The sequence below is a fragment of the Malaya genurostris genome, chromosome 3, assembly GCF_030247185.1.
Source record: "Malaya genurostris strain Urasoe2022 chromosome 3, Malgen_1.1, whole genome shotgun sequence".
Lineage (NCBI taxonomy): Eukaryota > Metazoa > Arthropoda > Insecta > Diptera > Culicidae > Malaya > Malaya genurostris.
This window is the reverse complement of record NC_080572.1, coordinates 237,830,185-237,847,483: the sequence shown is the minus strand read 5'-3', so window position 1 is coordinate 237,847,483 and position 17,299 is coordinate 237,830,185. Positions and strand designations below refer to the sequence as shown.

The following is a 17,299-nucleotide window of genomic DNA, read 5'->3' as shown; positions in this document are numbered from 1 at the left end:
AGTGAACCAAACAGACAAAAGCTACCGCCGGTACGAAAGAATACAATTATTGTTGACTTTAGGCAGTGCAAAATTCGACCTTCGATACGAGAACTTGAAGGTTTGCTTAAAGAGCAAATGCATCTTGACATTAAACGTGTGCATTTACTTCAATGCAATAAGACAAATAATGTTGTTTACATCTAGTTTTATAAAGAGCTGAATGCAATTCAATTCGCAAAAGACAATAACAATGTGCACTATGTGGAGCACGAGAACATTAAGTACAACATTCCAGTATATATGGAAGATAGTGCTATAGAAGTGCGTGTGCATGATCTTCACTCAAGTGTCACTGATTTTATATTCCCAAAATTATGTCCCAATACGGAGAGATTCTCTATCGAAAAACAAAAGTGGAAGAATTTTTTCCCCGGTATTCTAAATGGTGTACGTTTTTTACGCATGCGCTTGAAGAGGCCTATACCTTCTTATGTGACTTTTGGTCAGGATACAAGAATTTCGTGCAAATCACTTGTTACCTATGACAATCAGATGGCCACATGTCAATAGTGCCAAAAAGCTGTTCACTATGGTAAGCCATGTGATAAACTGGAAAGGAGACAACTACACCAAAGGACAATGGTGTTTCCTTCACACCAACCCCAAGTAACTCCAGTACACCTGTGACAGTCACCAACAACAGTCACCAACAACACCCTTCAACGAAACCATCCAACGTATCCCCTATAAAACAAAGTACACCAGCTGCAGTTAACAACTTACCCTTCAACCAACCAGCAATTGCAACCAATGTACAACAAGCTGCATCTACAGCAACTAGCAACGAACTCAAGACGGAAATTAACAACAATACCACCGATGCGGTAAGGGATGACGAGACGAGCCACGAACAAAGTGCCCCTCAATCATCGCAGAAGGGAAATGGAAGCTTCTTCCCCCTTAGAAAAATGGTGACAACGAGATCCAATACAAAAAAGGCGGGTGGTTAATGTCAGAGGCATAACTGGATGTCGTGAATACAAAACAACTGACATGTTCCTTAACACTTCCGAATATCAATTAGTTGATCAATTGTATGAATTATGCAAGCATTCCAAATTTTCCACATTTTTCGCAAAAACAAAGAAGGCATCAGAAGGCATTACTACTGTGAATTTCACACAGCGAAAAGTGCACAAATCTAACCAAACTGTTCTAGATTTGCACTAAACTGAGGATATTTACCATCGATTTGTGAACAACAAATCCTAATAGTTCTTTAGAAAACTTTTAGAGCCATTAGAACGGCTGATTTTGTGTAATGCTCTCCACCGTTGTTTTTTCACCAATGCAAATGACTGGCAGCTGTGACGTAATCGCTCTTGTCGGAAGCGAAACTAGTTTTGCAAACGACACAAAATACATCTGCTCGCAGTGGCGATAGAATCCAAACTGATTCAATTTTTATTGAGAGGTTTCTTTTTACGTGATTTCGTGGCCACACATATAGGCACTTATAGAATTTTGACGTCGATTATTTCATTTCGGATTTGCATATTTCATTGAAAGAAACTATAAAGATGCTTTTAGAAGGATCAACATTTAGATCCATTAGAACGACTGATTTTATATAATGTTGTCCACTTTTCGTTTCCTTTCTCTCCAATGCAAACGACCAGTAGCTCTGTTGTCTGACGCAATCGCTGTTGTTTGAATTAACACTAGTTTTGCGAACAAACCGCAACACATCCGCTCGCGTAGTGCCAAATGATGCCAAACTGGTTTAATGCGTCTTCTCGCCTTGACGACCGGAAGGCAAATGAGAACTACGACCTGAGCGTTTGAGGTTTTTAATCACGCAGAAGGTGCGCCCTCCGATGCCGCTGTTTGAATGCGTCTTCTCGCCCTGACGTCTGCTTTCATCCAACGCACAAGAAGAAATGATCGATTTTCGACCACGGTTCCCCTTTTATAATGTTCAGTTGAAGATATGTACCTGAGTCAGGTTTTTCAGGTAACCTGACTACCTCAAAATCGTCGTCCTTGCGCGAAAAACCCAAGCAAAAGTAAAGAGTTTTCCGTGTTGTTTTCAAATTTTGAGAAAACTTAATTTTTTGACTTGTTTGTGGTTACCTCACACTGTTCAGAATATTATCCTAAATTCCTGATAATATTTTTGATGAAAAGTGAAAGAATTATGTAGCTGCATTAATACAAGTCGAGATATTCACGATTAGGTTCTGCCCATTCTTCTTCCATATGGCTAATTTTGAAAAGGCGCCCCGTAATAAAGTAAGTCGTATTCACGACAAAACTACCATAATATAAAAATTTCAAAAACGTAGGGGGGAGGCATTTTATACCAAGAAAGTTTATCCCAAGTTTGAAAAGAATCGGTTCAGTAGATTTTGCAAGATCGTGTCCACGGACTTCGAAAAATTGGTTTTCAGAAAAACGCGTTGAAATTTTTTGTTCTCAAAAAGTCAACTGGGCAATTTAGGCACGCACAAAACCATCATATCAAACCATTAAACTACAAGAAAATGTAAAAAAAAGGTGGGTTGGTAATGTCAGAGACATAACTGGAGGACGTGAATACGGACAAATCAAACATGCTTCTTTCAAACCTCTGAATATCAATGTTCGGTCATATTATTTGATTGATTGTGTGAATTACACAACTTTTATTGTTTCGCTTCTAAAATTATAACACGGAGCATCTTTGTTGAAGTATGACAGGAACTGAATTCGGAACATGGGACTAGCTCCGAATTCAGTTGCAAAACTCAGATTCGGAATTCAGATCAATAATTCAGATGATTATTGTAGTTTTAGAATTCTGACACTGAACTCATTTTCACAATTCAGGATCCAAATTCAATTCTAGAACTGAATACTAAACTTGAATTCCGAACCTGACTTGAAGCACTGAATCCAGTTAAAAAATCTTGTTCCAGAAGCCAAGTTCCTGAATTCAATTCCAGCATGCTTAATCTAAATAAGGATAATGAACTCAGACAATGCAATCGGGCATTAAATTCTGGTTTTAAAGTCAGATTCAAAGATTCTGGTTCCAAAATCCAGATTTAGAACTCATATCATTATTTTGTTTCGAAATTCTGAATTTTGCCTCCAGATTGAGAGTTCTGGATATGAGTTCTGAAAGCCACAAAATTTAGTTCCAAATCTAGTCAACGAACCAGTTCCAAAAATCTAGCTCCAGAATCTATAGTTAGGATTCAGTTTCGTAGTCTAAGTTTCAACTTTTGAACCCGTATTATGGAACTAATTCTGAAACTGAATTCCAAAACTACATTCTAAAACAAACATTAAGTTAAAAGTTCAGTTGCATTTGGATCCAAAAATCAGCTTCAAAATACATATTAAATAAGGCTTTACAAGCGAATGATGAGCGTTTGCGGTTTTATACCACACAGAAGGCACATCAGTTTTGACTGCTGCTGACCACTCGCTTCGTCTGAGACTACCTCAAAACTGTCGTCCTTGTGCGAAAAAGGCTAGCAAACGTAATGAGTTCAATGTTTACAAGTTTTTAAAAACTTCGTTTTTGAGTTATTTATGGTTATCTCACACTGTTGAAAATTTAATCACAAATTCCTGATCATATTTCTAATAGCTTTTAGATAAAAATATGTTGTTAGGTTAAATACAACAGGAGATTTTCACGATTAAGTTGTACCCATTCTTGTACGGGGTAAATTTTGAAAAGGTGCCCCATAGTAAAGTAAGTCGTATTCACGACAAAACGATTTTCCGAAACGGTTTATCCCCCGTTATCATCAACGATAGGTGCCTCACTACTAAGTTCATGTTTTGCTAATTTGGTCACCCCTTTGGTTTAGGTTCATCATTTCCGTTTGTAGAACACGGTTTGAGTTCGACTAATTTCGAGGTAACAAAACGCTCGGTCATCGGTGACGGTTCACCGACCGACCGACCGACTGAGATGAATACATTGTTACAAAATAGTAACAGGGATAACGGCTTCGATCCGTATGGATGAGTGCCGGCGGCTCATTAGCGCTGCGCTTGAACGTGTGTTCGGGCAAAAATATGATGGAACAGTGTGCGAGGCGGTCGGAGAGTCGGTCGAATCCTCCGGCAAATGTCCAGAAATGGACTGTTTGCAAAACCACAAACTGATAGCAGAGCGCGGCCGTGGGGTAAACTGTGTTATCAAATAATCGAACGATCTCGCTGGATTGTGTTATGGTTTAGGAGCGAAGGTGAGCTGATAATCCGTAGTCAGTCTACATTATAAAATGTTGATTTGCCAGAGCACGCAAATGATTATTACTGTGCACGGAACAGATGCCTATCGAAATCAAGCGCTTTCGAACCAGTCATCATCTCAGCTGCAAAATCTATTGCGTCATGGAAGAATAACAACGCACACACACGGACACACACTTGTACGGAGGATCATTAAACGTAAATGTTAACAGTAGTCTGTACGAATGAAAATAGAACAAAACATGATGATGGTGCCCTTTCGAAGCAAAACAAAAAACAAAACACTGCCCTCGAAGTAACATTATGGAGAGAAGCTACACCGTCGAAAGTGACAGCCAAGCATACAATATTTACATTATTATTGATCCATGTTCCGCGTGTTGCCGCGCTGCTGCAGCACCGTGAAACAAAACTTACTCCAAAACCGGCCTGCTCAATCCTATCCCTCCCCCCACCCATCGCAAAGCAAGGAGCACACACCCAACTGCCACCGGGGGACCGGAAAAGAAATCAACGAAGGAAAAGCCCGCAAGTTACGATGTCTGTTGTTGTTGGTGTTGTTGTTATTGTTTCAGCTTTCCGGGGCTATCCTGCGTGTCTTGTCCTCCTCTCGGTTGGCGACGTTCGAACCATGAAAGGTTGAATAGCAATAGGGCGAATAACATTCTGGAAACACTTTGCAAAAAGGGAAGCAAAAAAAATATAACAAAAAGGAAAAATCAGGTCAAATCGAAAAGGATCTCTAGTGGGCCGCCGATGAACAGTGAAAAAAAAAACAAGGTTGAGGATTATTACGGCTCAATTTAGCACTACTACTGGGTCGATGATACCCGGAAAATGGGGACAAGTGTTTGGTCAATCAATTTCCACAATCGATCACAGAGTGGTCGGTGGTGAATGAATATGGTGGACGAACATCCGACAGCGGTGACATCCGATATCTGCGTGAAACCAACGAAAACAAAACGCACGAGTTTCGAGGCTGTTCCGTCCGTCGTTGTGTCGTCCCCGGCGCGGTGATTCCTCGGCTGATTGACGTACCGCAGCAGATTGACGCGTGAACTAGTAGACAATGGCAGCCCAGAACAGCGGCGCGCACAAACACACACGTCAATCGTCGTCGGGGCGACAGAAATAACAACGTGATCCGTGGAAATGTTCGAAAATACTAAATATTTTGCTATGGCGAAAAACGCTTCTCTCGTCTGCCAGTTCAAAAACTGTAAATAAAAGATAATCTTCGTCTGAACCTGCCCGCCCGCCTACCTGCCTGCCTGTCAGTCTGAATGGTTTACACCGCAATTGACGATACACGAATCTTGCGACCGTTGTGCAATAGTGTAAAATCGCAATACGTTGACAGAAGCGACCGGTGGTTGGTAAAAAAGTGGAAATAGATTTGCTGTTTAGAATGAACTTGAAATTCATGCTTCCTTTGATTTATGTCCGCATAAATCGTACGTTCACAGAAAATGTATTTGAGGGGATAAATTATTGATCCGTGCCTTTTCTTTTAATGTTTTACTAATGTTCTGTTATGGTTTTACAGCAAAATACTTTACAAAATGATTAAATGATTATTAACGTTTGAAAACAATTAACAAGTACGCTCACTTCTCCTGCTGTTTAATTTTTGTTTATTGATTATTTACATTTAAATCAATTAGCTGAATTGAAGCTAATCACATCAAATCAAAGACTGTCCCAGAAAGTATGGACGCACTTTGATTTCGCCGGAAATAATTCACAAGTGTTAGATATTCATTTTTTTTCGATATACTGATAATATTAGACAACAGAATATTATTCTCAACATTTGCTACTTAGCCATTGTAGACTAGCTGGCGCACCTTCTTGCGAACGTTCCTCATTAAATTCCGTACAGACTTCTTGGCGACAAGTTTTGACACTTTTTTCCAATCCTTTTCGAACTGTCGAATGGTTTCGGTGCCGAGACATGTTTCCTAAGATGTGCCTTCGTTAATGCCCAAAATTGCTCAATTGGTCGAAGTTGTAGGCAATTTAGTGGATTCATGTCTTTTGGGACGAAAGTGACATTTTTGATAGTATACCATTCTACCGTTGATTTCGAGTAGTGGCAAGCAGCAAGATCTGGCCAGAAGACAACAGGATCCTTGTGGCTTCGAATCATGGGTAGAAGTCGTTTTTGTAAACATTCCTTGATGTATATTTCGCTGTTCATTGAAGCAGTGGTGATCTTACCGCAGCTACAAATTGCTTGCCAGACCATAGCTTTCTCACCAATTTTTTCGACTTCAATCGATGTCTCGAACTGGTTTAACACTTGCCCTTCTCGCACCGTATAATATTGTGGTCCCGGCAAGGATTTGTGATCGAGTTTCACGTAGGCTTCGTCGTCCATGATTATGCAGTTGAAATTTCCAGCAAGAATCGTATTGTACAGCTTTCGAACCCTCATCCTGATCGATGTTACTTGTTTCGGACTACGTTTTGGTTGTTTCTGCTTCTTATAGGTTCGAAAATTCAAAAGTTCTTTAGCACCAAGAACATTTGACTTCGAAGTGCCCACTTTTTTGGCCACATCCCGAACTGAAACCTGCTTCTTTTACTGAGGGTTAGCAGGACATTTTTTTCGACCCGTTTTCGGTTTATCCTCAAAGGTGTTATCCTCACCGAACTTCCTCATTGCATTTCGCACGGCTTTTTCACTTACTCCTTTAATTTTTGCTATCTTTCTCAGTGACAGTCCGCGTTCTGTGCACCATTTGTACACAATTTTTCGACGTTGTTCTGCTGAAAGTCGAAACAAACTAATGAAAACAAATAAACAACTGCACAAGTGTTTAGAGAAGAGTGTAAACAACAGGACGCAGCCATAAAAATTGACAGATTCTGAACCATTGCGAAATGGCAGCGGTTTTTGGTTGCGTCCATACTTTCTGGGACAGTCTTTACCTATTGCGGAAGGATTTTTCAAAGATATTCCAACATTTGGTGGATATTTTTACAAAGTGGGCCAAAATAAAATCAATCCTAAGGTGGGCCAAAATACATCTGTTACCCTAAGTGAGCTTACTTCTGCTGATGATTATTATTTGCGTTGTTTTTATCCTACCATGTCTTCAAACAGAAAGCTTCCAATCGCTTTATTGAAGAATGTTTTTCAAAGGAAGTTTCATTATTCGCACAAGGCTCAGACATAGAAGATAGCTAGAAATTATTGCCAAGTTTATCCTCCTCAACGTATTCATCATCATATAACACTTTTATCGATGGAACTTTAGTGAAATGATCTGAATTTATTTTTTAGTTTGTGAAATATAACTTTAAAATCATCCAGTTATGATATTTCATTAACACTCCTACAGTTTGATTTACACCACCAATTCTCACTGCTGTTTTGATGACAAAACACGAAATATCTCTTTCATGTTGAACGCAAAAACGAACCCATTGTTGACGTAGTACTCGATCTTTTGAAAACCAGAAAAAAGTTATGTTTGGATAGAAATGTGCAGTGCGACAACAACGTTTTAATGCTTAATGCTGATTTTAAGGAGTGAATCGAAAATAAGCTATCCACATACATTTGTGTTGTACGCATGTATTTGTGATGGTTTTTTATGCTCAGATCACAAGCATGCTGTGCGTTTGGCTGTCAGCTTTCGTTTGTTTACTTGTTAGTGCGGTTGAAGTTCTGCGTTTTCAAAATGTCGCGTATTGAAAAGGAAGTGAAAATTAAGGTTCTGGACACATGGCTAAGTGAGAAGGGTATTACTATGCGAAACCTGGCGAAACGGTTTGGAATTCCTCGTGCCAGTGTTAAAACCATCATTAATAAGTTTCACAGTTGTATGACATAATCAGAAATATTGTAGAATTAAAGTTTTCTAAAATGGACGGTATCAGCGAGTATCAAAGAGAAAACCTCTTGACGCATGTTTGGCTTTTCTCGTACCTGGGACGACGGTTTTGAGGTAGTAAACGAACTTTAATTTTTATATTATCTACTAGGTAGGTATGAGAGTTTAAAATTTGATATATTTGAACTAAATTCCATTTATATGTATAAAAATAAATAGATCTGAAAATGGCTATAAATTTGGGAAATAGAATGACATGCTAGAATTCCGATTTTCCAGTGATTGCATAGCTTTTCTATTTGAGAAAGGCAAAAAAAACTTCTGCTTAATTCAATTAGTGGTGTGATGATGCCTTGCTTTAGTCGTTCAAACATTCTCATTAGAACATTTTTTTCATTACAACAATTCCGGACACGATGCTGGGCTGATTTTTTATATGAATTCATTCAGATTGATCATCTTATCGGTTACCACACTTATATTCTTATATCTCAGGAACCAGAAGGGACATTAACTTTTCGTTTGAGTGTTTGAACAGAATGATTTCACAAGGATAAATTGTTTGAATATTACCATTTAATTCTGTTATAAGTATATCACGTCATTATACAAATTCACTATGTATCTCACGACACTATAAATCTTGTATAATAAAAGTCACATCACATATGCGCATTTCGAATACAATTTATATTCTTCTTCAGTGTGATAGTTTTGTTTAGTTATTGAAAGAATGCTGCAATGTTGTTCCTTTTATAACAAACGGAAGAAGATAGATTCCTACAACAGGTATAAATACCTCGAAAAAATTATCTAATTTGTTTAGGGTAGGGAGAGGTTAAGTGTTTTCTATGTTTGTCTGTCTCCTGTGTGTAGGTAGTAACTTAAAGAGCCAGGAAGACCTATTTCCTTGGTCTCTGTTTAGTAAAGAAGTGGAATTATGTTTGAAAATTTCTAGGCTTTCTGTCGAATCAAATTTCCATGGGTTGGAAATTTGTCTTAAAATTTTTATGTCATTTGTAGTGAAATCATGGTTTTCGGAAAAGGCATGCTCAGCTACTTTCGACTTGAAATGGTGTGATAAACCCCGTTCCAGATCCTTGGATGCTTTCCCTATTTCCGCTATGTGTTCCTTGAAACGGATATCTAATGATCTCTTTGTTTGTCCATTATACAAGATTTATAGTGTCGTGAGATGCATAGTGAATTTGTATAGTGACGTGATATACTTATAACAGAATTAAATGGTAATATTTAAACAATTTATCCTTGCAGAAGGGACAGCCAAGTGATCTGCGAACTTGATTCACAACCCAAGAGTAGCTTTGAATCGTGAATAAGTTTGTAGAAATCGGCTCAATCAGCAAATCCGAGCAAATTAGGTGCACACATATCCGAGCAAATTAGGTGCACACATATACATTTTGCGATCTCGTCCAGCAGAGTCGAATGGCAACACTTGGGGTCACCGGAGCTCCGATGAAAAGTCGTTTTTGATGTGGAACACATCTTTATTTCCTATATAGGGGTGCAAATTAGCAACTCAAGAAAAAATACACGTAGAAATGCGGTCAGGTTTTAAACAGTTACAGCTTAGTATATTTTATATCAAATAATAATATTACTTCATTATTTGATTGGAAATATTTCTAAGATTCGATTTGAATATATCAAGCCACGTATTTTCAATTATAAATGATTGAAATTTTGATTAGTAGCGAGCAGTGTCTTATTTTGTCTGCTAAAAATTTCTGACATATCGGATTTCCCTGCCATAGACGACGGTTTTGAAGGAGTAAGCGATATATCAAAGGGAAAGCATCGCTCTGACTGGTCAATAGATGCAAAAGCGAAGCTATTGGAAGCATGCGAATCTATAAATAGAAACGAAATTATAGCTAACGTTTCAATCCTAGAGTAGCATACCAGAGGTAGGTTGTTGCTAGACAGCAAGACAAAAAGTGCCATAAACGATTTGAAGCTTTAATTGGAATTCTCTGATCTTGTGTCATGCAAGCTCGGATGAAATTCAATGTTATGTCGTTTCGCCTGAGAAATCGACATCAACCCCAGGGTAAATTTTGAGTGCTTAAGATTAATTTCTAATTTATATAAGATGAACTCGATGATAATGAGAAAAAATTTATCGCTTCAACCGAAATCGCAGAATGGTAGAGAAACTTAACGCTATAAAAATAACTGCTTGCATACAAAACTTGAACACAAGCTTGGCGAAGAGAAGCTTTATATCAAAATCCGTATTGCAAGTATCTATAAAAATATAATTGCATACATTTGGGATATTGGTGTAATTTCGTCGGTTATAAAACAAACAATGTTCGGTGTTGGTTCCTAATCAAGATAAATCTAGGCAGACTCTCGAGCAATTGCGGACTCAAAAGTGTGACGATTGATCGAACTGTTTGATTGTAGATCATTAGAAATTTTGGTTGCCAATGGCTCGAACAACCACATGGGGCTGATCCTTGTAGTTTTTCCAGAAATTCTACTTTCTATAGATAAAGGCAAAAAATTGTCATACTTTCTCTAATTCTAGGAATATTTAAAACAATATTGCTTATTTAAACATTGCGTAAGCTCGTGTACTGTTTAGAGAACACCAGTGCGTATTACCGATCCCGGATCCCGAAGAAGATATCGCGAAGACGCGTAGGATTTTTTTCTTGAAGATGCGTTTGTATCACTTACTGCAGTCTTTAGCCATTATTTTATTTACCGACTAAAAGCCGCACAAATCGTTTTGATAGCTGTTTATTTTACAAGAATAAAAACTACGCAAGCGAAATAAAAATATGAAATTATAATTTCACTTAAATCTGTGGTTGCAATTTCGAATATCGATATTTTTTGGCATCACTGTAAATTAACGATCTTGTCGATTTCAAGCTGATATCGATATTATTGATAGATATCGTTAAGTTTCCCAAGTCTAGTTGACTGAGCAAGGAAGTGAACTAAGTGCATCATTTCGGTTGGTTGAGGACCAGAGTTCCGTTTTTAGTATCAAAAATTCAGTTTCAGAAAATAGGTTCAGGTTCAAAATTCAGTTTTCCAGATACAGAATCAAGCATTCAGCTCTGCTGTGGGACGAATTTGTTTCGTAGCGTGAGTTACGCTTTAAACAACGGTTATTTCATCAGTATTTAGTCGTTTCTGATCGTTTGCATTGGAGCAAAACACATCGAAAAGTAAAAACAGACCGTGAAAATTCAACAAATTAGCTCTTTTGAGAGCTATAAATGTTTACAAAAGAGCTATTAGAATTACTTAGCTGTTAGAATATGCAGAGCCGTAGTGAGAATAAAAATTCGCACCAAACGAATGCGAATAAAACCAGCATTTGACTGATTTGCGTTCGAGAAAAATGTTCCGAACAATGTTCAATATCGTAAAGAATTTCACAATTCGACCCAGAGTCAGAAATGAATCGAAATAAAAAAAAAAAAAACAATTTTTCTGCATGGCAGTATGATCAGCAATTTATGATAAAACTTTCAGCAGTATGGAATAAACTCAAATAGCTCAAAACTATAGTTTTCTAAAATGTTTGGTTTTAACGATTATCGGGTTTGGGTTTGAACGTCGATTTTGATTCAGTGAGCGACGTTGCATTTTCGGGTTACCAACTGGATATGTATAAAATGTAAAAATTGACGCGTTTCATTTATTCTAACCTGTGCAGTTAACTTTTAATATCAGTAAATTTATTATTAAAGAACTTTTTGATATTTTCTTCCATTGAAGTTATTAAACCGTGTACCGTGTGTACTTCGGGAGGCAAACAAATTTGTACTCTCTTTTGCCCAGTCTTCTTAATTTTTGTACTAGAATAAGTATGTCCAGAATTCGTCGTACTTTAGTATAGGTGCATCGTTACAGTTCTGTAAGTAAAACAAATTAAACTTTACGCAATTAACACAAAATGTCAACTTATCAGAACGATTTTAGATATTCAGATGTTCGTATTCACGTCATCCAGTTATGTCGCTGACATTACCACCCACCTACTTTTTTCACTGAAACACGCCATTCCGAAAGGAAATTATCAAGATTTTACTATTTTGAGCGCTCCATTTGCTCAAAATGGCTGCAAACGAAATTGCGTAAATTGTTTCAGTATTGAATCAATTCGCCCAGGGAGCAGTTCTGCTGCGGAATGTTCGCAGGTGCTTGTTTCGTTTCAAACAAGAGCGGTTGTGCCATCCAGATGTTGGTCGTTTGCGTTGGAGAAAAAATGCACCGAAAAGTGAAGAACGAGGGGGAACATTCAACAAGTCAACAGCTCTTTTAAGGGGTGTGAATGTTTGCAAAAGAACTACTAGAATGATTTATCTGTTGAAATATGCAAAACGGAAGTGAAAATAATCAGTTTGATGAAGGATTTATCAAAAATGACTTGTCCGGTGTTCAGAAATTTAGGTTCGAATAAAAGTTATTATAATTTCATAGGCTACAGTTAATCCCATTTGAATGCACGTGGTCATTTCCCATCACACTAGAAATAGTACTGTCCAAAATATAGAGTAATGACAATTACGTTGTCTCGTGTAAGGGTCGAATGATGAGCGTTAAAAATTTTAGCCGTTCAAAAATCCATTAATTTAAAACTCAGTATAAAATTTCGTCTAAAAGTTTTTAAAATACATGTGATACGTCAAAAGCATCACCATCACGCCATCTGGTGGTGAACACGCTGATTGAATTCTACAATAGAATGGAACAGTAAAACAAACAAATCTGAAACCACCTAAACAAGGCAAATCGAATTGAATACCGACAGGGAAAAAGTGCGAAAGTGCACACAGTATAGGCATGTGTAGGTAAGTAGGAATATTACAAAATTAATAGCGAAGAGGGCCGTGCTTTACCCTTAGCTTCACCCCTAAGTGAGAGCATGCCAAATCTACATTGTTTCAATCACAAACAAATGAACAATTCTTTTCTGTAACCGTTTTTTTTTTTGCCAGTAGTAGTAAGAAAAAAGAACGGCACATAAGTGCCTCGAACGAACCTGTCCCATCCCCTCTATTCGACAGAAGATTTCGATCAAACGATCTTCACTAGACCGCACACAATATTGCAAACGTAGCGGGAGGGTGATAATTAAGACGAACCGAATTTACACTTTCGAGAAAATGGAGTCTCCTTCCACTAGAAATTCCGCTATATTTCTCACCCAAAGGCGAACGGGGTGTCATCTTTCTGCATGCATGTTACGGAAAAGCCCTTCCTCGCCACAAACCGATGACCGAGTGGTTAGCAACGCCTACCACGGTATCGAACCAATAGAGGGAAACAAAAGATAGTAAAAACAACCCGAAGAAGAACCACGATGAAGTAAAATGTATGTCAGTCAGAGCACTCACATTTTTCGTGGTTCCACCGAAAATTTCCCCATGTAAAACAATTGGCGAAGAAAAAAAAACTTACCTCACACACGCAATAAATCCACCTTCACTTGAAGCGGGGAGTAATCCTCCTGCGCGTAGTTTTGTTACTACAAACTTCCGAAAATAGACGATTTTTTCAAGTTCGCCCGCGTCCCGACGCCAGACCAGACAAAAGCCTGCTGCTAGTCAGCAAACCGTTCTTCCGTCGATTCGTTCCGCCCGACAAACCGGAATCTGCGCTCTTCGTCTACCGTAATACGAACCGTACAGGAAGAAAAAAAAAATATAAAACGAGACGCGAGGTAAAATCCAACGGGAAATGGCAGCGGAACTCTCTTATTTTGCGGACATTTGTAAGCTTCGAGCACCCGCAAGACGAACGAGTAGCGAAAATTCCTCTTTTAATTCCGATGATGGTGGCCTTTTCTTTTGGCAGTCGCTCTTCTCGCTACTGCTTCTCTTTTTACACTACACAGCACACATTTCCAATATTTTTTTTAACTTTTCCTCAATTTGACAGTTCGAACACGTACGCGCACAGCAAAGCCACCACTCGCACACCAGAATGAACACGCACAGAAAACGAAGAAAAACCCTTTTCTTTCTGCGTTTCACGAAACGTTTCTCGCAGTACAAGATGTCGAAAAGCGCAAAACGCCTTCTGCACTGTGACCTATTGTTCCTCGTAATATGGCGCTTGCTTTGCCAAACAATAGAATGAACAATGGCGTCCGCACGCGGAAACGCTACAGCAGTGAACAAACAAAACTTTTTGGTACGTTTGTGTCGACGATATTCCCGCAAGCACAGCTCACTTTCGACGACGAACCATCACTCTCTGATATGGTGGCCGATGCTCCAAAGGAAAACGGACGACGTCGATGACAGCGATCGAATGGCGGAATTGGACAATGCCAGCCGCCAGTTAACGGATACGCGGGCAGCATGTGGATCCGTTTGCTGTCAGTTGATGGATTGCTCATACACGCTCCTAGAAAATGGATCAATTTTCAGTTTAAGATTTTCAGAAAGAATTAGATAAACACAAAAAATCATAATGTGCTTACAGAAACGATAAACCTTCGAAAAATCATAAATTGAACCGAAATATTTTTTTAAAATAACTGGAAATATCTGCAGTTGAAAGATTTTCTGATAAACTTTCGAAATAACAGTGATAGAACCAATAAAAAACTCAAGATGGAATAGTCTATGGTTTCTCATGTACTATTCAAATACGACCTCTCGATGATTTCGGTTCACCGTCAGGTGTAGTTCAATTATTACTTGAAACAAAAGAACAAGCGTCGAATCGCTACATGCGTCGTTACTATAACAATGTTTGTTTATGTAGTACCATTCCTAAGCAGCAATATGAAAGAAATCTCGGTATTTTGCTGCATGACGAGTAAATCTTGGAACTTGAAAAATCAATTAAATTATTACTAAGAATATATTCAATTCGTTTTAATCATATCTTACGAAGCGTTAAAGTGAATGGAAGTAACACAATATTTTGTGTGATATGTTTACAAAAGTTTACTTCCTTCCAAACTTTTATTGTCACTATGGTGTTTTACCGTCATTTTCAAATGTTTATCGACGCTAATTAACGAAGAGTCAATCAAATTGCAGTATTACTAAGTTCACTGTTTCACGATTAATGATCCGATATTCTTCGATGAATCGTATGGGACATTGTAATCTTGAGTTTATCTATGATAGAACTTTTGAACAACTGAATCGGTGCAGTGTATATTTACACAATATTACAGACGAAATGCATTATCCCCCATTGTCGAAATGACGGAATGAACAATACAATTATGTTATCAGACCCTGTCAGCTTGGAGCGAAATCAATCTTCAGTTCGGCAACGCCATCGCATGGCATCACATTCAACATATCATGTCAATTGTATGTGTGCGCAGCCCTGCTATTTTGGTGCGCACGAATTTGACATTTCTCTCCCCTACTTCTATGTATGAGATTCGATGCGGACTCACCGGAGGGCGACATGCTCGCAAAAAAGGATGTTGCCAATGATTTGTTTGGGAAATGTGAGAGCTGGATATCTTGTTAATATGATGTCTTTAATGTTATGTAAGCAAAACTATATAGAATATGCTGGCTAACATGTTATTTTTATGTAGCTTGAGTTCCACGCATTGTAACAGGTCGGCTGAAAAGCTCGTATCGTTTCTATGAGAGGGCGCCACTAGAATTAAATCCATACCATTTTCAGTTAGTACCAACCTTCAACAGATACGTGTATAAATTTGACAGCTGTCTGATTATTAGTTTGTGAGATATTACATTTTGAGTGTAGCTACTTTTGTTATTGTGAAAAAAAATGGAAAAAAAGAAATTTCGTGTGTTGATAAAACACTACTTTTTGATGAAAAAAAGTGCCGCCGATATCAAAAAATGGCTTGATGAGTGTTATCCAGACTCTGCACCGGGCGAAGCAACAATTCGGAAGTGGTTTGCAAAATTTCGTACTGGTCATATGAGCACCGAAGACGATGAACGCAGTGGACGTCCAAAAGAGGCTGTTACCGATGAAAACGTGAAAAAAATCCGCAAAATGATTTTCAATGACCGTAAAGTGAAGTTGATCGAGATAGCTCACACCCTAGATATATAAAAGGAACGTGCTGGACATATTATTCACGAATATTTGGATATGAAAAAGCTTTGTGCAAAATGGGTGCCGCGTGAGCTCACAATCGATCAAAAACAACAACGAATTGATGATTCTGAGCAGTGTTTGGAGCTGTTATATCGAAACAAAACCGATTTTTTCGTCGATATATAACAATGGACGAAACATGGCTCCATCACTTCACTCCGAAATTCCCATTTCACACACGAAATTCCTTTTTTTCCATTTTTTCACAATAACAAAAAAAAGCTAAGCTCAAAATGCAATATCTCACAAACTAATAATCAGACAGCTGTCAAATTTATACACGTATCTTTTGAAGGTTGGTACTAACTGAAAATGGTATGGATTTAATTCTAGTGGCGCCCTCTCATAGAAACGATACGAACTTTTCAGCCGAACTGTTAGTGATTGTCCATTCTGGACACCAAACATTAAGAACAAAATCAAGTTCTTTAAATGCTCTGCTCAAAATAGAGAGACCATTTTTAACAAGTGAAGAAATATCTCAATGTGACATTGCGGTAATAGCCATAAAACTAATGCAAGTCTTGGTGCAAGTACTTCTTCTAAATATATCAATCCAAATATGACGAAACCAACAACGTGTATATAGTGTAATAAAGGGTGATTTTTTAAGAGCTTGAGAACTTTTTTAAACAATAAAACGCATAAAATTTGCAAAATCTCATCGGTTCTTTATTTTAAACGTTAGATTGGTACATGACATTTACTTTTTGAAGATAATTTCATTTAAATGTTGACCGCGGCTGCGTCTTAGGTGGTCCATTCGGAAAATCCGCTTTTTTATCGACAAATTTTGTTCAGCGATGAGGCTCATTTCTGGTTGAATGGCTACGTAAATAAGCAAAATTGCCGCATTTGGAGTGAAGAGCAACCAGAAGCCGTTCAAGAACTGCCCATGCATCCCGAAAAATGCACTGTTTGGTGTGGTTTGTACGCTGGTGGAATCATTGGACCGTATTTTTTCAAAGATGCTGTTGGACGCAACGTTACAGTGAATGGCGATCGCTATCGTTCGATGCTAACAAACTTTTTGTTGCCAAAAATGGAAGAACTGAACTTGGTTGACATGTGGTTTCAACAAGATGGCGCTACATGCCACACAGCTCGCGATTCTA

At 38.2% G+C, this 17,299-nt stretch overlaps 1 protein-coding gene across 1 annotated transcript in view; it reads right to left on the bottom strand.

Annotated features, from left to right (window-relative positions):
• Positions 1–14,364, bottom strand: part of LOC131434724 (protein Smaug) — a 39,110-nt gene extending 24,746 nt beyond the window's left edge. The window contains exon 1 of the mRNA XM_058601778.1: positions 13,533–14,364. The gene's annotated coding sequence lies outside the window, so the exon portion shown is untranslated. The remainder of the gene's footprint in view (positions 1–13,532) is intronic.
• Between the last annotated feature and the right edge of the window lie 2,935 nt (positions 14,365–17,299).